At 40.9% G+C, this 27,085-nt stretch overlaps 1 protein-coding gene across 1 annotated transcript in view; it reads left to right on the top strand.

Moving 5' to 3' along the window:
* The first annotated feature begins 15,380 nt into the window (after positions 1-15,380).
* Positions 15,381-27,085, top strand: part of STAC3 (SH3 and cysteine rich domain 3) — a 182,199-nt gene continuing 170,494 nt past the window's right edge. The window contains exon 1 of the mRNA XM_077297717.1: positions 15,381-17,430. The gene's annotated coding sequence lies outside the window, so the exon portion shown is untranslated. The remainder of the gene's footprint in view (positions 17,431-27,085) is intronic.

The raw sequence follows: 27,085 nt of genomic DNA, 5'->3' as shown, positions 1-27,085 counted from the left end.
CTCAAATTTGTTGTGCCATTTCTCCTGTGTTCACCGATAGCCCCCATATTTGGTGGAAAACTACTGTTTGAGCGTATGACAGGGCTCGGAATCTTCATTTGACTTTTGGAGTGCAGAATTGATTGGAGTACATAGTGGATGCCATGTCGAGTTTGCAAAGTCCCTGATATGCCGAAACAGTGAAAACCCCCATAAGTGATCCAATTTTGGAAACTACTCCCCTGAAGAAACGTATCTAAAGGAGGTGTGGTGAGCACCTTGAGCCCACAGCTACTTAAAAAATTTTTTTGTTTATAACATTCTGACAAAAATGTTGCTAAATCTCCAAATATTTCATTTTCACAAGAGAAGCCTTAGTTATTGGATCACCCAATTTGTGCAATTTGTCCTGAGTACAATGATGCCCCATAATATGTGGTAAAACTACTATTTGGGGCACTCATAAACTGTGGGACTCAGATGGGAGGGAGAGGGACATTTGGGTATGCAGATTTTGGTGTATTTCTTTATTTTTTTGTGGGGACAAGGAGCCATTTCGCTTTTACAGAACTTTTGTTCTACCAGTAACGTGGAAGCCCCCTATACTTCCGTTGGCCGGTGACTGCCCTGAGTGGGAACTTGTTACTTGTGGGTTTTTTTTGTGTGGATTGAGTTGAAGCTTTTATTGGGAACATTTTACAGACCACTTTGCTTCACGTTTATCCTGTGCTCTACGCTGAGCACTTATATAGGGCTTTCCATCTAAATCTCTCCGAATGATGCGATTCAGATGAAACCCTCAAAGAATTGATTCACTATAATTAGGAAGTAGTTACTCTGGACTCCGTCTGGCCTATGTTTAGCGATGTTCTTCTTTTAAGATGTACACAAAACTGTGGCTGACTGCGCTTCTTTGCACGCCTGAAAAGATGGACCCTGCCAGATCATTGACCAGACTGAGTACAAAGTGACTCGATCTTCCTCATAAGGAATCCTCCGCCTAGGGTTCTCTCTGAAACACGTATTTCAGAGATTTACAAGGAAACCCCGGTGTAAGCTCTCCACGCAGGATAAATCTGTGTGTATATACTGTATATATATAGAGAAAACATAGCAAAAAACTTTGGCACTCAAACTGAAATTTTACTATTCATAAAAGAATAAGAGACAAAAACAGATGTAATGACCCTTGTGGATACAGATATAGTTCAGCAACGTTTCGGCTTGTTTCAAGCAAATATCTGTGAAAAATATATACAAGGTGTTAGTATACAGAGTTATTTGAAACTCGAAAATGGGTCATGATAATTAAGTGAACAAATAAATCCATAAATGCAAGAACTTAATGAAACACAAACTCCTTTTGATGGAGTCTGTACACAAATCCATGCTGGTTGTAAGGAAATTTTAAATACATCAGGCGATGTTTTAAACAAGCAAGTTTACAAGAAAATATAGTATGATACTGAATCTATGTGAGAGCGAAATATAGCATATCAGGAGCGAGATAAGATCAGACAAAGACACCAAGGCACATGTTAGATAAATTAAATTACCTGAAGGGCATAAGGTCACCAGAGGATAGAAAGCGATATCAGATCATGCGTAAGAGTCGGACCGCTCCGGTCTGTTATTTATATGGCCCTGAAGGAAGTACTGTGGAGCATTCCGATATCTTGCTTGCCGGAGACTCCGATGCCAGCTGCTCATGCGTGGGTGGAAGACTGCCGGGAATGCCCAAATGCCTTTGTATGAGTATTTGCAATGCGAACAGAAGAGCAGGTGCGCATGCGCAAGACGCTGAAGCCATGAAGCATAGGATCTATCATGCCAAATGTAATAGAAAGCAGACAGAGAGGCGGAGATTGAGATGGCAGTGGCGGAGCAGCGTAAAATGACTTAATGTAATAATGCACATGCTTAAAGGGAACCTGTCACCTGAATTTGGCGGGACTGGTTTTGGGTCATATGGGCGGGGTTTTCGGGTGTTTGATTCACCCTTTCCTTACCCGCTGGCTGCAATATTGGATTGAAGTTCATTCTCTGTCCTCCGGAGTACACGCCTGCGCAAGGCAATATTGCCTTGCACTGGCGTGTACTCGGAGGACAGAGAATGAACTTCAATCCAATATTGCGGCCAGCATGCAGCCAGCGGGTAAGGAAAGGGTGAATCAAACACCCGAAAACCCCGCCCATATGACCCAAAACCGGTCCCGCCAAATTCAGGTGACAGGTTCCCTTTAAAAAAGACCGGAATGATGAGTAGAACAAGAATGAGCGGGTTGTAAAAGGAAAAGAGGGGTGAAATAAAGGAATATGAGAAAAGTGGGAAAAGGGGGGGGAAGTGGGATGAGAAAAAAGGAATGGGAAAGACAAAAAGGAAAAAAAAAAAAAAACAGGAGGATGTGATGAATAATGTACCTGTTCAGGTGTCTAATGTGGAATCTATGGAGGGAAAAAAAGAAAATCATCAAAGGGACATTTCATACACATGAATCAAACATCACAAATGTCCAAATGCCTTGTAATAAAAATAAATAAATGTCACATGCTCATACATACAGTGGAACAGAGATCAATACGCCTGATTATGATTGTCTATGACCCAATTGGTTAATATTGAACTTCATATACCCTATTTACACCCAATGGAGTAAGGGTTTGTAATGTGTGAATCCAGAATGATTCACATTTGATACTAAAAATTGCTTTTATTTTTTTTATTACAAAAAAAGTTTTTGTATTAACATATTTTGAGACAGTCATGCGAGGGCTTGTGTTTTTGTGGGATGAGTTGACTTTTTCTTTATTTTTCTGTTCCCATTTTTCGGGTGGCAGAATGAACAAAAATCAGCAATTCGGGAATTGTTTTTTTTTATACTATTCACTGTGTGGTAAAAGTAATTAGACCACTTTATTCTTCTGGTAAGTATGATTACAGCGTTACCACATTTACATAATTTTTTTAATTGTTTTTGCATCACTGTATTCCAAGACCTATAGCTTTTTTAATTCTCCGCTGAGTGAGCTGTAGGGCGGGACGAGATGACGTTTTAAGCTATAGCATTTTAATTACGTTTGAATTTTTGATCACGTTTTATTCTACTTTTTGTTTGCTGGTATGATTAAAAAGCTATGTTTATTTGTTTTTTTACGGTGTTCACTGAAGGAGTTAGGGTACCGTCACACATTGAAATTTCCATCGCTACGACGTTACGATTTGTGACGTTCTAGCGATATCGTTACGATATCGCTGTGTCTGACACGCTACTGCGATCAGACACCCTGCTGAGAATCGTACGTCGTAGCAGATCGTATGGAACTTTCTTTCGTCGCTTGATCACCCGCTGACATCGCTGGATCGTTGTGTGTGACAGCGATCCAGCGATGTCTTCGCTTGTAACCAGGGTAAACATCGGGTAACTAAGCGCAGGGCCGCGCTTAGTAACCCGATGTTTACCCTGGTTACAAGCGTAAACGTAAAAAAACAAACCGTACATACTCACCCGTCGGTGTCCTTCAGGTCCCTTGCCGTCTGCTTCCTGCTCTGAGTGCCGGCCGGAAAGTGAGAGCAGATCACAGCGGTGCTGCGCTCTGCTCTCACTGTACGGCTGCACTCAGAGCAGGAAGCAGACGGCAAGGGACCTGAAGGACACCGACGGGTGAGTATGTACTGTTTGTTTTTTTACGTTTACGCTGGTAACCAGGGTAAACATCGGGTTACTAAGCGCGGCCCTGCGCTTAGTTACCCGATGTTTACCCTGGTTACCCGGGGACTTCGGCATCGCTCCAGCGCCGTGATTGCAACGTGTGACCGCAGTCTACGACGCTGGAGCAATGATTATACGACGCTGCGACGTCACGAATCGTGCCGTCGCAGCGATGAAAATTTCAATGTGTGACGGTACCCTTAGATAGTGTGACCGTTTTATTGGTCATGTTCTAGATGCAGCGATACCAAATGTGTACATAATGTTTTTACATAAACCTATTGGTATAATATTACATTTTTTTGTTTTGTGATTTATTTTTACAATATCTTTTACTTTTTTCATAGTCCTTCTATGAGACTTAACTAGCTGGCAGACCTGAAGATCATTATATGATCTATGGTTGCCATGACTACCATCGACAGCCAGCGTCTGTCATAAGTGTGCCAATCGGGTGCGAGGGAGAGAACCCTCCCTTCCTTACCCTTCTAAATGCTGCAGTCGCTATTGATCGCAGCATTTAATGGGTGTGGAAGGTCGAATCACTTAGCTGATCCTCAAGGTAGACACAGGCACGCGTGTGGTTAAAGTCTCGGTGGTTTATTGCATCATGAACCAAAAACCCAAACTGGTAACAGAAAAACAGCCTGTCCGGCTCAAATGAAAATAATAAGTTTATATACAGTCCTACCCAGTTCCTCTGGGACAACACCTATGACAGCTCTCGCAGGAGTTATTTTTTATTTATTGGTCACACCCTTGCTTTAAAATAACAGTTCTCGCAGGAGCTAGCAGTCAGGAGGCTTCCTTTCCTCCACACACACACAGAAAAAAAAATAGTTGGACATTTAACCCCTCCAGCCCCACCCTGGAGGTGGAGATATGGTGGGTAGGTGTCCCGCCCATCTCTGACCTACCCATCATAAAAGCCATGCCAATATAGCAACTGGATTGCTCTCAGCGCATATCATGCTTGAGAGAACACATGGCTTTCACATCATGCAGGAAAGCAAACTTTGCAACACGTATCTCCCCTCATACGGCACTAGTGACCCTGTCATAGGGGTTAAACAGCCGGGAGTGGTGTGGGCACTTGCCCTGGCTGTGACTGCTAGAGCTTCGCTGCCACTTAAGCCAAGCTCCTAGTGATGATTGTGTACTTAAGCCAATCTCCCAGTGGCGATCGTTCAAGCGCAGCTCCAGTACCCTCATAATCGTCAGGACGTACCGGTACATCAATTTGTGGGAACGCACTTCAAAATAGGATGTACTGGTATGTCAAATGTTGAGAAGGGGTTAAAAAATGTAATTTTCTGATAGCTTCTCTTTAAACAAAAAATACTTTAGCTGAGGATGGTGTAACTAAAAAAAAATGCTTAAAGGGAACCCGTCACCAGGTATGGCCGATAAGAGATACGACCACCACCTTTCAGGGCTGATATACAGCATTCTACAGTGGGTACGGAAAATATTCAGACCCCTTTAAATTTCTCACGCTTTGTTTCATTGCAGCCATTTGGTAAATTCAAAAAAGTTTTTTTTTTTAACATTAACCCCTTTCTGTCATTAGACGTACTATTCCGTCCATGTGGGGTGGGCCCTACTTCCCAAGGACGGAATAGTACGTCATACGCGATCGGCCGCGCTCACGGGGGGAGCGCGGCCGGGTGTCAGCTACATATCGCAGCTGACATCCGGCACTATGTGCCAGGAGCGGTCACGGACCGCCCCCGGCACATTAACCCCCGGCACACCGCGATCAAACATGATCGCGATGTGCCGGCGGTGCAGGGAAGCATCGCGCAGGGAGGGGGCTCCCTGCGGGCTTCCCTGAGCCCCCCGCAGCAACGCGATGTGATCGCGTTGCTGCGAGGGTCTTACCTCCCTCCCTGCCTGCTCCAGACCCGGATCCAAGATGGCCGCGGATCCGGGTCCTGCAGGGAGGGAGGTGGCTTCACAGAAGCCTGCTCAGAGCAGGCACTGTGAAGCAGCCTGCACTTCTCGCAGATCGGTGATCTGTCAGAGTGCTATGCAAACTGACAGATCACCGATCTGTATTGTCCCCCCCTGGGGCAAAGTAAAAAAGTAAAAAAAAATTTTTCCAAATGTGTAAAAAAAATAAAAAAAAAATATTCCAAAATAATGAAAAAAAAAAAAAAATTATTATTCCCATAAATACATTTCTTTATCTAAATAAAATAAAAAAAACAATAAAAGTACACATATTTAGTATCGCCGCGTCCGTAACGACCCGACCTATAAAACTGGCCCACTAGTTAACCCCTTCAGTAAACACCGTAAGAAAAAAAAAAAAAACGAGGCAAAAAACAACGCTTTATTATCATACCGCCGAACAAAAAGTGGAATAACACGCGATCAAAAAGACTGATATAAATAACCATGGTACCGCTGAAAACGTCATCTTGTCCCGCAAAAAAAGAGCCGCCATACAGCATCATCAGCAAAAAAATAAAAAAGTTATAGTCCTGAGAATAAAGCGATACCAAAATAATTATTTTTTCTATAAAATAGTTTTTATCGTATAAAAGTGCCAAAACATAAAAAAATGATATAAATGAGATATCGCTGTAATCGTACTGACCCAACGAATAAAACTGCTTTATCAATTTTACCAAACGCGGAACGGTATAAACGCCTCCCCAAAAAGAAGTTCATGAATAGCTGGTTTTTGATCACTCTGCCTCACAAAAATCGGAATAAAAAGTGATCAAAAAATGTCACGTGTCCGAAAATGTTACCAATAAAAACGTCAACGCATCCCGCAAAAAACAAGATCTCACATGACTCTGTGGACTCAAATATGGAAAAATTACAGCTCTCAAAATGTGGTAACGCAAAAAATATTTTTTGCAATGAAAAGCGTCTTTCAGTGTGTGACAGCTGCCAATCATAAAAATCCGCTAAAAAACCCGCTATAAAAGTAAATCAAACCCCCCTTCATCACCCCCTTAGTTAGGGAAAAATAAAAAAATTTAAAAATGTATTTATTTCCATTTTCCCATTAGGGTTAGGGTTAGGGCTAGAGTTAGGACTAGAGTTAGGGCTAGGGTTATTGCTAGGGTTAGGACTAGGGTTAGGGCTAGGGTTAGGGCTAGGGTTAGGGCTAGGGTTAGGGCTAAGGTTAGGGTTGGGGCTAGGGTTGGGGCTAGGGTTAGGGCTAGGGTCAGGGCTAGTGTTACGGCTAGTGTTAGGGCTAGGGTTATTGCTAGGGTTAGGGCTAGGGTTGGGGCTAGGGTTGGGGCTACAGTTAGGGTTGGGGCTAAAGATAGGGTTAGGGTTTGGATTACATTTACGGTTGGGAATAGGGTTGGGTGTGTCTGGGTTAGAGGAGTGGTTAGGGTTACTGTTGGGATTAGGGTAAGGGGTGTGTTTGGATTAGGGTTTCAGTTATAATTGGGGGGTTTCCACTGTTCGGGCACATCAGGGGCTTTCCAAACGGGATATGGCATCCGATCTGAATTCCAGCCAATTCTGCGTTGAAAAAGGAAAACAGTGCTCCTTCCCTTCCGAGCTCTCCCGTGTGCCCAAACAGGGGTTTACCCCAACATATGGGGTATCAGCGTACTCAAGACAAATTGGACATCATCTTTTGGGGTCCAATTTCTCCTGCTACCCTTGGGAAAATACAAAACTGGGGGCCAAAAAATAAGTTTTGTGGGAAAAAAAAGATTTTTTATTTTCACGGCTCTGCGTTGTAAACTGTAGTGAAACACTTGGGGGTTCAAAGTTCTCACAACACATCTAGATTAGTTCTTTGGGGGGTCTAATTTCCGATATGGGGTCACTTGTGGGGGGTTTGTACTGTTTGCGTACATCAGGGGCTCTGCAAATGCAACGTGACGCCTGCAGACCAATCCATTTAAGTCTGCATTCCAAATGGCGCTCCTTCCCTTCCGAGCTCTGTCATGCGCCCAAACAGTGGTTCCGCCCCACATATCGGGTATCAGCATACTCAGGACAAATTGGACAACAAATTTTGGGGTCCAATTTATCCTGTTACCCTTGTGAAAATACAAAACTGGGGGCTAAAAAATCATTTTTGTGAAAAAAAAAAAGAATTTATTTTCACGGCTCTGCGTTATAAACTGTAGTGAAACACTTGGGGGTTCAAAGTTCTCACAACACATCTAGATAAGTTCCTTGGGGGGTCTAGTTTCCAATATGGGGTCACTTGTGGGGGGTTTGTACTGTTTGGGTACATCAGGGGCTCTGCAAATGCAACGTGACGCCTGCAGACCAATCCATTTAAGTCTGCATTCCAAATGGCGCTCCTTCCCTTCCGAGCTCTGTCATGCGCCCAAACAGTGGTTCCCCCCCCACATATCGGGTATCAGCATACTCAGGACAAATTGGACAACAAATTTTGGGGTCCAATTTATCCTGTTACCCTTGTGAAAATACAAAACTGGGGGCTAAAAAATCATTTTTGTGAAAAAAAAAAAAAGAATTTATTTTCACGGCTCTGCGTTATAAACTGTAGTGAAACACTTGGGGGTTCAAAGCTCTCAAAACACATCTAGATAAGTTCCTTAGGGGGTCTACTTTCCAAAATGGTGTCACTTGTGGGGGTTTTTAATGTTTAGGCACATCAGGGGCTCTGCAAACGCAACATGGCATCCCATCTTAATTCCAGTCAATTTTGCATTGAAAAGTAAAATAGCGCTCCTTCCCTTCCGAGCTCTGCTATGCGCCCAAACAGTGGTTTACCCCCACATATGGGGTATCGTCGTACTCAGGACAAATTGCACAACAACTTTTGTGCTCTAATTTCTTCTCTTACCCTTGGGGAAATAAAAAAATGGGGGCGAAAAGATCATTTTTGTGAAAAAATATGATTTTTTATTTTTACGGCTCTGCATTATAAACTTCTGTGAAGCACTTGTTGGGTCAAAGTGCTCACCACACATCTAGATAAGTTCCTTAGGGGGTCTACTTTCCAAAATGGTGTCACTTGTGGGGGGTTTCAATGCTTAGGCACATCAGGGGCTCTCCAAATGCAACATGGCGTCCCATCTCAATTCCAGTCAATTTTGCATTGAAAAGTCAAATGGCGCTCCTTCCCTTCCGAGCTCTGCCCTGCGCCCAAACAATGGTTTACACCCACATATGGGGTATCAGCGTACTCAGGACAAATTGCACAACAATTTTTGGGGCCCAATTTCTTCTCTTACCCTTGGGAAAATAAAAAATTGGGGGCGAAAAGATCATTTTTGTGAAAAAATATGATTTTTTATTTTTACCGCTCTGCATTATAAACTTCTGTGAAGCACTTGTTGGGTCAAAGTGCTCACCACACATCTAGATAAGTTCCTTAGGGGGTCTACTTTCCAAAATGTTGTCACTTGTGGGGGGTTTCAATGTTTAGGCACATCAGGGGCTCTCCAAATGCAACATGGCGTCCCATCTCAATTCCAGTCAATTTTGCATTGAAAAGTCAAATGGCGCTCCTTTCCTTCCGAGCTCTGCCATGCGCCCAAACAGTGGATTACCCCCACATATGGGGTATCAGCATACTCAGGACAAATTGTACAACAAATTTTGGGGTCTATTTTCTCCTGTTACCCTTGGTAAAATAAAACAAATTGGATCTGAAATAAATTTTGTGTGAAAAAAAGTTAAATGTTCATTTTTATTTAAACATTCCAAAAATTCCTGTGAAACACCTGAAGGGTTAATAAACTTCTTGAAAGTGGTTTTGAGTACCTTGAGGGGTGCAGTTTTTAGAATGGTGTCACACTTGGGTATTTTCTATCATATAGACCCCTCAAAATGACTTCAAATGAGATGTGGTCCCTAAAAAAAAATGGTGTTGTAAAAATGAGAAATTGCTGGTCAACTTTTAACCCTTATAACTCCGTCACAAAAAAAAATTTTGGTTCCAAAATTGTGCTGATGTAAAGTAGACATGTGGGAAATGTTACTTATGAAGTATTTTGCGTGACATATGTCTGTGATTTAAGGGCATAAAAATTAAAAGTTGGAAAATTGCGAAATTTTCAAAATTTTCGCCAAATATTCATTTTTTTCACAAATAAACGCAACTTATATCGAATAAATTTTACCACTATCATGAAGTACAATATGTCACGAGAAAACAATGTCAGAATCGCCAAGATCCGTTGAAGCGTTCCAGAGTTATAGCCTCATAAAGGGACAGTGGTCAGAATTGTAAAAATTGGCCCGGTCATTAACGTGCAAACCACCCTTGGGGGTGTAGGGGTTAATGTACACTCTGCACCCCATCTTGACAAAAAAAAACAAATGTAGAAGTTTTGCAAATTTAATTAAAAAAAACTGAAATATCACATGGTCATAAGTATTCAGACCCTTTGCTCAGGCACTCATATTTAAGTCACATGCTGTCCCTTTCGATCCTCCTTGAGATGGTTCTACACCTTCATTGGAGTTCAGCTGTGTTTAATTAAACTGATAGGACTTGATTTGGAAAGGCACAAACCTGTCTATATAAGACACAGCTCACAGTGCATGTCAGACCAAATGAGAATCATGAGGTCAAGGGAACTGGCCAAGGAGCTCAGAGCCAGGATTGTGGCAAGGCACAAATCTGGCCAAGGTTACAACAGAATTTCTGCAGTACTCAAGGTTCCTAAGAGTACAGAGGCCGCCATAATCCTTAAATGGAAGAAGTTTGGGACCACCAGAAGTCTTCCTAGACCTGGCCGTCCAGCCAAACTGAGCAGTTGTGAGAGAAGAGCTTTGGTAAAGAACCCCAAGATCACGGTGGCTGAGCTCCAGAGATGGAGATGGGAGAAAGCTCCACAAAGTCAACTATTACTGCAGCCCTCCACCAGTCGGGCCTTTATGGCAGAGTGGCCCGATTGAAGCCTCTCCTCAGTGCAAGACATATGAAAGCCCTCACAGAGTTTACTAAAAAAACACATGAAGGACTTCCAGACTATGAGAAATAAGATTCTCTGATCTGATGAGATGAAGAGAGACCTTTTTGGTGATAATTCTAAGAGGTATGTGTGGAGAAAACCAGGCACTGCTAATCACTTGCCCAATACAATTCCAACAGTGAAACTTGGTGGCAGCATCATGCTATGGGGGTGTTTTTAAACTGCATGGACAGGACAACTAGTTGTCATTGGAGGAAACATGAATGCGGCCAAGTACTAAAATATCCTGGATGAAAATCTCTTCCAAAGTGCTCTGGACCTCAGACTTGGCCGAAGGTTCATATTCCAACAAGACAATAAACCTAAGCACACAGCTCAAATAACAAAGGAGTGGCTTCAGAACAACTCTGTGACTATTCTTGACTGGCCCAGCCAGAGCCCTGACCTAAACCCAATTGGGCATCGCTGGAGAGACCTGAAAATGGCTGTCCACCAATGTTCACCATCCAACCTGACGGAACTGGAGAGGATTTGCAAGGAAGAATGGCAGAGGATCCCCAAATCCAGGGGTGAAAAACTTGTTGCATCATTCCCCAGAAGACTCATGCCTGTACTAGCTCAAAAGGTGCTTCTACTCAATACTGAGCAAAGGGTCTGAATACTTATGACCATGTGATATTTCAGTTTTTCTTTAATAAATTTACAAAAATCAGTACATTTATTTTTTTTTTCAGTCAAGATGGGGTGCAGACTGTACATTGATGAGAAAAAATATGAACTTTTTTGAATTTACCTAATGACTGCAATAAAACAGTGAAAAATGTAAATGGGTATGAATACTTTCCATACCCACTGTATGATGCTGTATATCTGCCCCCAACCTGACTTTGTGTTGATAACGCATCTCCTCGGCACCGCGCTCCTGCGCAGGCACAATACTCTGCCCTCAAAGTACTGCAGTGCGCAGGTGCTGGGAAAGGTCAAAGAGCCCCCGCGCATGCGCACTGCAGTACTTTGCTCTGCCCTTAACAGGGCAGAGGAGTGCGCCTGCGCAGGAGCGCAGTGCCGAGGAGACTGGATGACGAAGGTACGCATCGTCAGCATGAAGCAAGCAGGAGGACGGGGATCATAAGAAGATGGGAGGCGCTGGACCAAGACCAGTGGCGTCCATCGGACCGCCCCACCCCCAGGCGAGTATAAGGAGTTATTTTTCTTCTCTTACAGGTCGGGTTGGGGGTAGATATACAGTATTATAAAATGCTGTATATAAGCCCTGAAAGGTGATGGCCAGATCTCTCATCAGCCAAACCCGGTGACGGGTTCCCTTTAATACATTTACACCCATAAGCTTTCATTTTTTATCTCTATTCCTAAAATGCTAATTTTAAAGGAAAGTTATCAGAAAATTACTAACTGTGACTAATTTCATGTGCTGTTTCCTGAAACATCAGTAAGTTAGTTTTAAAAAGCTTTAGCGGTCAGTGGGAAAATTGAAAGATTTTTTTGTATTACTTTTTAATACAGATTGTGATATGTAGCCAAAATGGTTAAAAATTACTCTTAATCCCATATGACGTACTATCCCGTCAAGGTGACCTGGGACTTAATTCCCAGTGACGGGATAGTACGTCATAGCCGATCGGCCGCGCTCACGGGGGGAGCACGGCCGGGTGTCAGCTGCCTATCGCAGCTGACATCCGGCACTATGTGCCAGGAGTGATCACGGACCGCCCCCGGCACATTAACCCCCGGCACACCGCGATCAAACATGATCGCGGTGTACCGGAGGTACAGGGAAGCATCGTGCAGGGAGGGGGCTCCCTGCGGGCTTCCCTGAGACGATCGGTTAGGGAATGTACTCACCTTGTACCGAGCGTCTCCTCCCTGCAGGCCCCGGATCCAAAATGGCCGCGGGGCTGCATCCGGGTCCTGCAGGGAGTACTTCCGGGTCCGGAGCAGGCTGCAGATGAAAGCTGCAGCCTGCAGCGATGTGAGTGAGCGCGCCGATCTGATAGAGTGCTGTGCACACTATCAGATCGGTGATCTGTGATGTCCCCCCCTGGGACAAAGTAAAAAAGATGAAAAAAAAAAGTTCCACATGTGTAAAAAAAAAAAAAATTAAAAAAAAATCCTAAATAAAGAAGAAAAAAAAAAATATTATTCCCATAAATACATTTCTTTATCTAAAAAAAAAAAAACAATAATAGTACACATATTTAGTATCGCCGCCTCCGTAACGACCCAACCTATAAAACTGTCCCACTAGTTAACCCCTTCAGTGAACACCGTAAGAAAAAAAAAAAACGAGCCAAAAAACGCTTTATTATCATACCGCCGAACAAAAAGTGAAATAACACGCGATCAAAAAGATGGATATAAATAACCATGGTACCGCTGAAAACGTCATCTTGTCCCGCAAAAAACGAGCCGCCATATAGCATCATAACCAAAAGAATAAAAAAGTTATAGTCCTCAGAATAAAGCGATGCCAAAATAATTATTTTTTCTATGAAATAGTTTTTATTGTATAAAAGCGCCAAAACATAAAAAATGATATAAATGAGATCGCTGTAATCGTACTGACCCGAAGAATAAAACTGCTTTATCAATTTTACCAAACGTGGAACGGTATAAACGCCTCCCCCAAAAGAAATTCATGAATAGCTGGTTTTTGGTCATTATGCCTCACAAAAATCGGAATAAAAAGTGATCAAAAACTGTCACATGTCCGAAAATGTTACCAATAAAAACGTCAACTCGTCCCGCAAAAAACAAGACCTCACATGACTCTGTGGACCAAAATACGGAAAAATTATAGGTCTCAAAATATGGAGACGCAAAAACTTTTTTGCTATAAAAAGCGTCTTTTAGTGTGTGACAGCTGCCAATCATAAAAATCCGATATAAAAAAACGCTATAAAAGTAAATCAAACCCCCCTTCATCACCCCCTTAGTTAAGGAAAAATAATAAAATTAAAAAAATGTATTTATTTCCATTTTCCCATTAGGGCTAGGGTTAGGGTTAGGGTTGGGGCTAGGGTTGGAGCTAAAGTTAGGGTGGGGCTAAAGTTAGGGATAGGGTTGGGGCTAAAGTTAGGGTTGGGGATAAAGTTAGGGTTGGGGCTAAAGTTAGGGTTTGGATTACATTTACGGTTGGGATTAGGGTTGAGATTAGAATTAGGGGTGTGTCAGGGTTAGGGGTGTGGTTAGGGTTACAGTTGGGATTAGGGCTAGGGGTGTGTTTGGATTAGTTTCAGGTAGAATTGGGGAGTTTCCACTGTTTAGGCACATCAGAGGCTCTCCAAACGCGACATGGCATCCGATCTCAATTCCAGACAATTCTGCGTTGAAAAAGTAAAACAGTGCTCCTTCCCTTCCGAGCTCTCCTGTGCTCCCAAACAGGGGTTTACCCCAACATATGGGGCATCAGCGTACTCGGGACAAATTGGACAACAACTTTTGGGGTCCAAGTTCTCTTGTTATCTCTGGGAAAATAAAAATTTGGGGGGCTAAAAATCATTTTTGTGGAAAAAAAGGATTTTTTATTTTCACAGCACTGCGTTGTAAACTGTAGTGAAACACTTGGGGGTTCAAAGTTCTCACAACACATCTAGATAAGTTCCTTGGGAGGTCTAGTTTCCAATATGGGGTCACTTATGGGGGGTTTATACTGTTTGGGTACATCAGGGGCTCTGCAAATGCAACATGACGCCTGCAGACCAATCCATCTAAGTCTGCATTCCAAATGGCGCTCCTTCCCTTCCGAGCTCTGCCATGTGCCCAAACAGTGGTTCCCCCCCACATATGGGGTATCAGCGTACTCAGGACAAATTGGACAACAACTTTTGGAGTCCAATTTATCCTGTTACCCTTGTGAAAATACAAAACTGGGGGCTAAAAAATCATTTTTCTGAAAAAAAAAAAAAATTATTTTCACGGCTCTGCGTTATAAACTGTAGTGAAACACTTGGGGGTTCAAAGCTCTCAAAACACATCAAGATAAGTTCCTTAGGGGGTCTACTTTCCAAAATGGTGTCACTTGTGGGGGTTTTAATGTTTAGGCACATCAGGGGCTCTCCAAACGCGACATGGTGTCACATCTCAATTCCAGTCAATTTGCATTGAAAAGTCAAATGGCGCTCCTTCCCTTCCGAGCTCTGCCATGCACCCAAACAATGGTTTACACCCACATATGGGGTATCAGCGTACTCAGGACAAATTGCACAACAATTTTTGGGGTCCAATTTCTTCTCTTACCCTTGGGAAAATAAAAAATTGGGGGCGAAAAGATCATTTTTGTGAAAAAATATGATTTTTTATTTTTACAGCTCTGCATTATAAACTTCTGTGAAGCACTTGGTGGGTCAAAGTGCTCACCACACATCTAGATAAGTTCCTTAAGGGGTCTACTTTCCAAAATGGTGTCACTTGTGGGGGGTTTCAATGTTTAGGCACATCAGGGGCTCTCCAAACGCAACATGGCGTCCCATCTCAATTCCAGTCAATTTTGCATTGAAAAGTCAAATGGCGCTCCTTCGCTTCCAAGCTCTGTCATGTGCCCAAAAAGTGGTTTACCCCCACATATGGGGTATCGGCGTACTCAGGACAAATTGTACAATATCTTTTAGGGTCCATTTTCTTCTGTTACCCTTGGTAAAATAAAACAAATTGGAGCTGAATTAAATTGTGTGTGAAAAAAAGTTAAATGTTCATTTTTATTTAAACATTCCAAAAATTCCTGTGAAACACCTGAAGGGTTAATAAACTTCTTGAATGTGGTTTTGAGCACCTTGAGGGGTGCAGTTTTTAGAATGGTGTCACACTTGGGTATTTTCTATCATATAGACCCCTCAAAATGACTTCAAATGAGATGTGGTCCCTAAAAAAAAAATGGTGTTGTAAAAATGAGAAATTGCTGGTCAACTTTTAACCCTTATAACTCCCTAAGAAAAAAAAATTTTGGTTCCAAAATTGTGCTGATGTAAAGTAGACATGTGGGAAATGTTACTTATTAAGTATTTTGTGTGTCATATCTCTGATTTAAGGGCATAAAAATTCAAAGTTGGAAAATTGTGAAATTTTCTAAATTTTTGCCAAATTTCCATTTTTTTCACAAATAAACACAAGTTATATCGAATAAATTTTACCACTAACATGAAGTACAATATCTCACAAGAAAACAATGTCAGAATCGCCAAGATCCGTTGAAGCGTTCCAGAGTTATAACCTCATAAAGGAACAGTGGTCAGAATTGTAAAAATTGGCCCGGTCATTAACGTGCAAACCACCCTCGGGGCTTAAGGGGTTAAACAATAGGTACGGTAATTTTCTTATGAAAGCCTCCTTTTTAGTATTGTAATGCAGAAAATCTAAAATTGATGTTAAAATTAAGTGCACCATCAAGTCTGAGATCGGTACTAAGAATGTTTACAGCTGGAACTGTAAAGTTAAAAAAAAAAAAACATAGGATACACACAGCAATTTTTCCCTTTTAATTTTGTGGTAAATGTATCAATGTCTTAATATTTAATTTTTTACAGTTTTTATTTGCAACACAACCTCTTGTCTACTAGACAACAAAACCCTTATTGGTTGTGAGCTTGCATACTTTGCCACAGATGGGCTAAGTTCATACTATGAGTATTTTGAATATTTTTGATTCTGCAGATTTTTTTGCACAAATTAGCTAAATTTGACAACTTTTTTTTTTTAGTGCATTTTTATTGGGTTTTTTTTCAGCTGCGATTTTCTATTTGGTAAGTGATGTTCTAAATAAAGTCGCGTTGTTTTTGATACTGGTATTTGAGTTTGATGAAACTTTATTGATAAAGTCATGTGCTGATTACAGGCATCTTTAGTGCGTTTTTATATCTGTCGATTTTCCTCATCGCATTCAAGTCTTTAGGGAAAATCCGCAAATAAAACAAATATTTACCGCAAGAGTAATTAGCATGTTGTGGATTTCACACAGCAGGTCAGTTTGCTCTGCATGAAAAAAGCACAATGGGCATGAGATTTCTATAAATCCCATTCACATTGCTGGAGCTGTAAGACGCTGCATTTTCTTTTTCCTGGTTGAAAATACGCAGCATCCAAAACCTCATCTTGGGAACCTATAGCCTTATTTTTGGTGCAAATGCTAAATTATGCACACACAATTATTTTCACTGAAAACAGTGTTTTTTGTACATAGCGTTCTCATTTCTCAAAGACTACTATACTGTAGGTTTGGCATTTTCTTCCATAAACATTGAGATGAGCTGGTGAGAAGTTTCTGTATATCTTTCTGTTTATAACTTTACATCTGAAAGTTGTATGTGAATTTTAACTTCCCTGACTGTGAAGAAAGACGAGACCTGAGGAATGTTTTGTTTCCATGTGCCATGCAGAATGTCGCCTTAGAAGACAGAATGCCACCAACAATTTTTGGAATCCTCTGGGCTTACAAAGGAATCTATGGAATGTATCCTAAAACTGTCAATAAAACTTTTTTTTTTGTTGTGCTTTTTCGTCAGATGCTATTTAAGATGTCATTGATTGTCACAGTTTTCCGTAACCTTATGCAGTGAAAGGATCTTTACGAGTGATATATAATACTTTTTAGCCATCTTTTCCATAAGTGTAATTCTTGCTCGGTCCTACAGCAGCCATATTACTGGTAGCTTATGAAGTCTCAAATTGCTCTGTGTCAGCCTTAACATCTCAGCTGTCTTGTCACTTCTACACTTGTCACTCCTCCTCATTGAAGAAGCAGTTTATCGTTTTGCTATCAGTGAGGTTGTGATATCTGTCCCAAGTCTTTGGCCGCAATAACTTCTGAAGATAAAATTATTTAGTGGATTTATACTTCAGAACTTCAGGTAAGTAACAATTCCAAAGTGTGTGTTGGACTTGAGGATTTCCATTTTTCCTCCATGTTCTTTAAGATTGTAATACTGTATGCAGTTTTATATTTTTATTAGAGCACATGAATATGGCTACGTTCACATTTGCGTTGTGCGCCGCAGCGTCGGCGCCGCAGCGCACAACGCAAACAAAAACGCGGCAAAACGCACGCTAAAACGCTGCGTTTTGCGCCGCATGCGTCGTTTTTGGCCGAAAGTTGGACGCAAAAAAAATGCAACTTGATGCGTTTCTTGCGTCCAACGCTTGCAGCCATGCTGCGCAAAACGCAGCACAACGCATGTCCATGCGCCCCCATGTTAAATATAGGGGCGCATGACGCATGCGGCGCCCGACGCTGCGGCGCTGACCGCAAATGTGAACGTAGCCTATCTGATTTTCAGTTTTGCTTCCTGCTTTGACCAAGTAATCCCGAATACACTTTTAGATCTCAAAGGAAATCATTTGTTTGGTTTGAATTATCTTCCATTTTGTGTTTATGGATTCGGCAGACTGATGACTGGTGTCCCATCATCTAAGCAAGGAATGGACAGGTTGGAATTTCAGCTATTTAATACTTAGCTTCTCCTTAAAGATGACCTGTCTCAAAATGATCTGCCTCATCCACCCACCTCATCTTATCCAAAAGGAAATGTGCATGCTTGGTTGAGCCAAACGCACAACCTTATGAGGGCTACATAAAGTAATCTTATTTATATGTAAGAGTTTTCGCGAATGCCATATTTGGAGTCTCTAAGGAATTTTTCCACTAAGGAAAATTGGCCTCTACCTTATGGGAGGTCCACCCCATCCCCCTTCCTCTGGATTAGCATTGTAGGGGAATAGTTTGAATGTATTCTCATATCATGCATGTTTGTTTCCTAGTTTACTGTAAATGCCGTCACCTACCTATGTTGTTCAGTGACTCTACTGCTTTGGAATCTGCTGCTGAAGCCATGTTCACATCACGTTTGTTGCAAAACTCCCAACCCTAAATTCTAATCATGAACATTGGGTTACATTAGCCATACATTTGGCACCTGCCTAGCAGGAAGTTTTTGGGGTTAGTAATTGACTACGGAATATGGTTATGAAGACTGATCATAAAAGAACCTTTAAATAGGAATGAGAATGCAGAAAGACGTTTTAAGAAAATACCACTGCACACAAACTTTGGATAAACACTTTACAGGGTATATTGTTGTCGGTCATTGAAAAGTAATGTTCTCCTACGTACACTGAGTGATTAAATGTTCTCCCAACCCATTAAGGGAGTGTGACAGATTTAGCAGCTGATTGGCCTTGGGAAACATTCACTTTTCTGATCTGCCACCAATATTAGATTGAAAATGTTCCTGTTTTAATGAGAGCAATAGAAGAATAACCTGTACAGATGACTGTTATATCAGGGCAGACAGTCCGTTAGTGTGCTCTTTTTTTTTTTTTATGGTTTTTCATTTTTTACTGATCTGCAAATTTGAAAATGTGAAAACCAATGATAAAAAGCTGTCCAAAAAGCCCCCATAGATTCACTGTTGTTAATTCCATATGTAGGTCTGTCTATTGACTTTTGTTATTGTATGCATACTCCAATTCTACAAAAACAATAAATTATGAAATATGATTTTCAATTTTACTAATTTAAGATTCATTTTACATAAAACATTAACCAGTGCAGTACACTTGGATCCTTTGTATTTTAAATTCTTGTTGAAAAAACAAAATTGTGGGGCACATGAAAATTGTTATTATTTTTTTTACCAAATTGTTATTTTCAAACCTAAAAAAGTTGGTAAATTGTTGTAATCTAATATATACCCATATAATTGCGAATACAGAATGTAGGGAATTTATCTGAGCACTCCTTAAAGTCTAAAAATGGAACTTTTGTGAATTCTTCTCGTTGCCTGAAATAACAGGAGTACTTATTTTAAACAACTTAAGAAGCATCTTCATACTAATACATGCAGTTATTATAAGAACTAGAGGTGAATGTTTCCATCAGCAACTGAGCTGATCCTCTTTGTTTATTTTTTGTACACTGCCATTTTCAATTCATGGTTAACAGAAGCCCAACAACAAGCTTGCCAATGGATTGGAGGTAATCCTGGCATGTAGACCTTCACTGATTAAAAAAACCCAAAAAGCATAAGGTTGGTAAATGTCCTGAAGGATTGCGGTGACACTGGTAGTATTTTTAATATAAGGTTAGTCATCCTAGCCATCAAGATAGAGCACTCATTTTTCAAATTTACGATACTATTAGTATCTTTGAGTAGATTATACATAATAGATTAGCATTGCATGTGTTTCACATATATCATGTAGGAAATGTTGGATGTTGTTTTAGGTTTCTATGGATCCATAAGATTCCCACCATACATATTAAATGAATGAGATGTATTAAAAACATTTAAAGGGGCATTTACACTGCAAGATAGTCATAAACAAGCTAAGGGTAAACAGGCTGCCAATCACCCGATAAAGGAGCAATGCGCTTGTTTGTCAGGTGAAATGATCTTTGGTGCAGCACAAAGGCTGATCGTTTTCGGCGGTGCAGCATCCTGTGTAAACAAGACAAGCACTACTAAAAGCTTTGCAGCCTGTGCACACTGAATGATCTAATATTGATTACTTCGTGCACATTATTTACTTTGGTCCTAGGCAGAGATCAGGGCTGAGAGCAGGTGAAAAATTACCCCCAGAGAAGAATCTATGGTAACGTCCCATTGGGCTTTTCATTAATTAGAATCTAAACTGTATAAGCTAATCTACACAACAAAGAAAAACTATGGGCCCGATTTACCAAAGCTTTCAATGCAGAATTCTAGCGTAAAAGCGTCTAAATCTTGTGACTTTGAATTTTTCTCAGCATTGACAAAATGGGTGGAACAGTGGCACCTAATCCATGACGAGCTGTGGTGTTCCCTACATCATAAATCTCATTCCAGAATCTGACTGATTATACCCTGTTTGTCAGACGCTCCTGTATCAGGACGATATATTTATCCTTCCATCCCATCCATGGCCCAATTTCCCCTTATTAGATCGGGCCATGTATAACCCAAAGTGTTAATAATGAATTTCCCATAGGGCTCGTTAACATGTCTGTATTTTTTATTCGAGTGACGTCTGTGAGAAAAATGGATAGCTCTCAGGCCAATGTTATTCAACGGGGCAGTGTAGTTGAGTGATTTTTTTTTTTTGTGTGTGTGGAAAAATCGCATGTCATATGAAGCCAACCATACACTTATTTTTTACTTAATGGAGCTGACCATGTATCTTTTCTCTTTTTGTTTTAAGGGTCTCAAAGTTGAGTCCTAGTGATCAGGTGTAAAGTGTAGTGGAACCTGGCAGCAAGTGTTTAAGTACCCTGGTACATGCGGCACAACATTATCTGTAGACTGTGTAATGGCCTCTGGGTAGAGGTGCATTTTGTAGTTAATCCTTGATCCAGCAAACAGTTGAAAGTCTAGAATGAGGAACTCCTATTTCTTGAAGAGTAGTTTAGTGGTGATCTGAGTTCTAGGACCCCCATCCATCGCAGCAGGCTGAAACGTTGAACATTTGTCAGAGCATTGGCACAGAGCGGTGTATGGGCTTAATAGAAAGTCTATGAGCCAGGACACTGCCCTTCGTGCGCGCTTAGGCAGAAGATTAGTTTTTCAGTCTGCTGAGCATCAGACTGCAGAGTGGTTGTTCGAGTGATAGGTAGGGAACTTGAGAACTAAACCCCCACGAATCAGCTATACTTTAGACAGTTAAAAAAAAAAAAGTGCTTTAACTCAAGGTGCCCTCATAAGGTAGGTAAAAAAATGGTTTCTGAAACAGATGATCTTTTTTTTAATGGAATGTGGTCCTTGAAAATGACCCATTGTTTAAATTAGGATTTTATTTTTTTTTTATTTTAATGAAAGTTGTTTTTGTTTTTTTGCTAAATTAAAAAAATGTGTATATATATATGTATATGTATGTATATATATGTATGTATATATGTATGTGTATATATATATATATATATATATATTTTACGTTGGCCACTAAGACTAATGCTTGGCTCATACTTCCCGGTCAGTACAATTACTTTTCAGCAGTCATTGTCTTTATAGGCAGAATTGTAATGACAGATAACACTCGATCTACAGTAGATAACACAGGATCCACCTTTCACAATAGAAAATGATCACCGCTCACCTCTTACAGCACAGTAAGATTTGCACAGATCAAAGCAGGCCAAAACATTACTTCTACATTAAGAGCTTTACGAGTAAGAGCCAGTCTATTGCTTCTTATGTGCATGGCTCTGCTCAAGAGAACAGGAAGCATGAGCCTAATATTAGGCCTAGTGGCCAGTGTATGCGCGAAATAGACTAGGAGCAGGCAGAATATATTTGTGTAATAATGTTTCCATGCACATATAGGACTAACTATACCCTGAAAATGTCACATACACATATGTCTGCTAGACATAGTTATTAGACCAATTGGTGGTTAACTAGACAAAAACAAAACTGAGAATAAGGAGCGGTTCCCATGTAAGCCTACGTTCACATTTGCGTTGTTGGGCGCAGCGTCGTCGACGCATACCGACGCATGCCTCTTGCGCCCCTATCTTTAACATGGGGGGGTGCATGGACATGCGCCGGTATGCGGTGTACTGCGTATTACGACGCATGCGTCATAGGCGCACAAGACAGGGCGCAGGGGTCGCTACTTGTAGCGTTTTCCCTGCGCCGAAAGTCCCGATCTGTAGGATCTTATGACAACGCATGCGTCGCAAAACACTGCGTTGTGTACATGCGTTGTTGGTTGCGTCGCAGACGCTGCGCCCAACAACGCAAATGTGAACGTAGCCTAAGGTCAATAAATAGTGTACACAATTGGAAATAGCACAAAAAATCTTTATTGAACACACAAGTTGGTGTACAGTGGAAATGCAGTAGAACAGGTGCACACACTTAATAACAATTATAAAAATGACATATAGAAAGGGAACCTATTAGGTACATATGTATATAGAATATACTAGCCATATAGTCACATGCTGAGGTGAAAACTGCTGATTGTGTTTGGAAAAAAATCATGGTTGAGTTACCCAAAATGCAGGTATTGCAAGTTAGTTTGTGAGTCAATAGCAGTGGCGAAATATGCTCAAGGAGGTCAAATAACAATTTACCTTAATAGGATCCCGAGTGCAAGTGTGGTGCCCACCCCGATGCGCGTTTCGATAGTCACCGCTGGTGGGGGTGAAGAGTGAGGCCACTGTGAAAATTGCAAGATGTATATAAAAAAAAATTATAGTGTTATGCATACAAAGCATCAACAACTTTTCAAGAACATTTCCCATTTGATTTAACATTTGCACATAGAAACCTGATCTAGAAGTCTTTTTTTCTGTTTACTTTTCCCCTTTAAGACAGAGGAACCAAACCCAGAGAAGGCATCTGCAGTGTTTGTGTGTGATTGTAGTGGCAAATGTCGCCCATGAGATCCTGCGCTGGCCAGCTATAGTAACATTGTGCTATAAATTAATAGGCTGGAGCTAGTTATCACAAGGCAGTCCAGCGTGGTGGATGAGTTCAGTAACACTACATTAAACTAGTGCTGTTGATATGGACAAGCTTTCTTTTTGTGTCATTTCACAATGAGATCATAAAACTGTCATATTTTGCCCTTTGGATGAAGTATGATGGTTTAACAAATAAAGGATTATATTATAAAATCAGAATAATTTAAATTATTTCTTTTTTCTGTGGCTAAAGCTCTATTGGGGAGCAGCAGAGGGTTAATGACGCTGTTTAAATGGACAGACGCTCTACAGCTGTTATCAGTCATCAAATGTGGTTTTTAATATCTCTGTGTCTCCTGTTACACAGTCATCCAAAATAGTCTGTCCCTATAATCCTGAGTGGGAGCGGTGTGTGGAGTTAATGATATCTGCGTCTGATTTTCACCTCTAGTGTATGTTTTATACTGGACTCATTCCATTGTGGACAAGGCAACGTAATCAGGATATTACATGCAGGACTCCTAACGGGACTTTATTATATTCCAATATTTCATATTTATATCACATCCATGGTAAAGGGTCTCTAGCTGCTTTCCATCATCATCTAGTTGTCTTTATATTCCTATGATATACATTTTCAATTTAGATATTTTAATATCTACATATATGTAACCTAATTAACACTTAATCACAGGCAAAATTAGGCCACGAATATTAGAGTATATTAAGCTATATGTATCCTTGATTAAATAGTGTATAAAAACACATACAATTAGCACAGAGTGATACTAAAAGTTGCAGGAATATAGCAGAATACTAATCCAAAATTCCCATGTATTATTTTATTCTAGAAGGTAATAAAAAATACATTTCTGCACATAAGGAGACTAAAAGATCGTGATCTACATAGATTAATTGTACTCTACTCATAAAGAAAGTCATAAGGTATGTTAATATTGTGCAGTACCGAGAGTTTGCATCATTCCTATGTAAGTTTTTGTCATGCTGAATACAAGTTAAATCTAATAGTCTGACAGCGCATAGAAATTGCACATATACACTCACCGGCCACTTTATTAGGTACACCTGTCCAACTTCTTGTTAACACTTAATTTCTAATCAGCCAATCACATGGCGGCAACTCAGTGCATTTAGGCATGTAGACATGGTCAAGACAATCTCCTGCAGTTCAAACCGAGCATCAGTATGGGGAAGAAAGGTGATTTGAGTGCCTTTGAACGTGGCATGGTTGTTGGTGCCAGAAGGGCTGGTCTGAGTATTTCAGAAACTGCTGATCTACTGGGATTTTCACGCACAACCATCTCTAGGGTTTACAGAGAATGGTCCGAAAAAGAAAAAAAATCCAGTGAGCGGCAGTTCTGTGGGCGGAAATGCCTTGTTGATGCCAGAGGTCAGAGGAGAATGGGCAGACTGGTTCGAGCTGATAGAAAGGCAACAGTGACTCAAATCGCCACCCGTTACAACCAAGGTAGGCCTAAGAGCATCTCTGAACGCACAGTGCGTCGAACTTTGAGGCAGATGGGCTACAGCAGCAGAAGACCACACCGGGTACCACTCCTTTCAGCTAAGAACAGGAAACTGAGGCTACAATTTGTACAAGCTCATCGAAATTGGACAGTAGAAGATTGGAAAAACGTTGCTTGGTCTGATGAGTCTCGATTTCTGCTGCGACATTCGGATGGTAGGGTCAGAATTTGGCGTAAACAACATGAAAGCATGGATCCATCCTGCCTTGTATGGAGCATCTTTGGGATGTGCAGCCGACAAATCTGCGGCAACTGTGTGATGCCATCATGTCAATATGGACCAAAATCTCTGAGGAATGCTTCCAGCACCTTGTTGAATCTATGCCACGAAGAATTGAGGCAGTTCTGAAGGCAAAAGGGGGTCCAACCCATTACTAGCATGGTGTACCTAATAAAGTGGCCGGTGAGTGTAGTACACCACCCTGTGTACATGCAGTATCAAGTAGTAGCTGGTATTACAGATAAAAATGACCACGGCGTAAGTCCTGTCAGAAAGGAAAATGTACAATCATAAGCGTGACAGAGTGCTTACAAGTGATTGTTGTTAAAGCGCTAACCTGGAGGCCTCAACATGCGTTTCGCCCTTTCTTCGTCAGGCGGCGTATGTGGAGTTGATGATATCCGTGTCTGATTTTCACCACTAGTGTATGTTTTATACTGGACTCGTTCCATTGTGGACCAGGCAGCCGAATTGGGAAATTGCATGCATAACGTCAAACGGGATTTTATTATATTTCATATTTACAGTATCGTACATGAGTTTTAAAGATTGACAGCGGGGTTTAACTGGTTATTTGCTACGGTTAGAGCTCCAAACCACCCTCGGCTGCTAAAGACACATGACAGCTGATTAAATAAGCAATCGTTCTGAGAAAGATACAGGCTCAGCACCGGAGTCCGCATCAAAGTCAGGGACACGACATATGATGGAAATATACACCATATGTCATGAAGGGGTTAACTGCTTATGGACCACCCATGGACTTAAATCATCTGGGTGATCCCTCTACTATTCTGCAATGACATTTTATGACATTTTGCACGCAATATAAAATAAATTTTTCAAAAATTACAGGTAATAGAAAATTTTAAAAAATGCCACTGTCAAGCCTACTTAATTTAATAGCCACGGCCTTGTAAAAACAGATACCGTACTTATTTCCTTTTCTTCTCTGACATCATCTGATATCAGCCAAAAAAAAGAGAGAATATAACAGTATCACAAAAATGAAGCCCCATGTATCACAAAAAATGATACAAAATTACTTGAATATCCGAGAAAAAAATATGTCCAGCTCTTGAAACCCCATGCACTAAAAAAAAAAAAATCTGCTTGGTCAGGACTAAATGAACTGTATGAGTTAGAAATCAAAGGGCCATTTTTTGTATGTCAAAAATAGCTCTATTTTTTTCTTTCCATGGTGTGTTATATTGTAGCTTGGCTTCACACACACAAATAGGGCCTATACCCCCAACACATTCAGAGAACACATGCTTTTATTATGTCAGAACTGAACACATTCATGTGCACCCCTCCATTTATTCATCACCTGGAGGTGCCAACCACAGACAGTATTGCCTGTTGGAATAAAAGTTAAAGCACCACTCCAGTGTTTTTGTTTTTTTCCAGCGCTGGGGTAGTGCTTCTACTGAAAGGTCCCTGCCCCCAGTCTGATACTCACCCAACAGCACCATCACCTTTTTTTCAGCACCTCTACGATCCCGTGGCACCATCTTTTGACTGTAACTTCTGACTGGCCAGAAGGGAGAACGAGGCTCTCAGAGACTTGCACTAGAGTTGTGATCCTCAGCTCGGTCATTGAAACATCTGGCAGGTTACAAACACCTGGGGACCAACGGGAGTGGCGCCAATAGAAGGGGAAGGTGAGTATAATAGTAGGGTCAGGGATCTTAGATTAGGAGCACCACTCCCAGTGTTTTTTTTTCTTTTTTAAGACGCATATTTTCTCCTGATGGCTTGTCCTCACCCCAAACATGTTCATATATTTGTTACAGATTTATCCATTACAATGATATTTCTGTGTAATTACAAGGGATACATCTATACTTTTATCTATAGACTGAGTGTGATTCAGTACACAGTTTGTCTGGTTTCTATTGTTGGTATCATATCTGCACCAGAGTTGTATGTTCAACACTCAGTGAATTTTCTAATTAGGGAGCCAGAAATATCAGTAAAAAAATGGTAGTAATTGGAAGAGTGTAAAATTCACGTTACCTGCGTATCTGTAAAGACTATTACCAGAGGTCATTAAACTACTGCTCAACTGAATTCCAGCTTGTAGCTGATGTTTCAGATAAGATTACTCTGATACTGAAAGTCATAAAACTATGATTATATTTTATGTTTACTTTATAATTGTTCTTATTAGATAACACTGTCTTGTAAGCCGTAAACACTCACTTTACTAACAGCTAAAATGTACACGTCAATACCTCAGATATGTTGTTTTTGTTACACACTAATTAGCAATTCTTGCTCATTTACATGAGCAGAATCTATATGTTGCCCTTTGACAGTAGAGAGCTGTTGCCAACCATCGGCCATTGCACTGA

The sequence above is a fragment of the Ranitomeya variabilis genome, chromosome 3 (assembly GCF_051348905.1).
Source record: "Ranitomeya variabilis isolate aRanVar5 chromosome 3, aRanVar5.hap1, whole genome shotgun sequence".
NCBI lineage: Eukaryota > Metazoa > Chordata > Amphibia > Anura > Dendrobatidae > Ranitomeya > Ranitomeya variabilis.
This window is presented reverse-complemented; position numbering and strand designations above follow the sequence as displayed.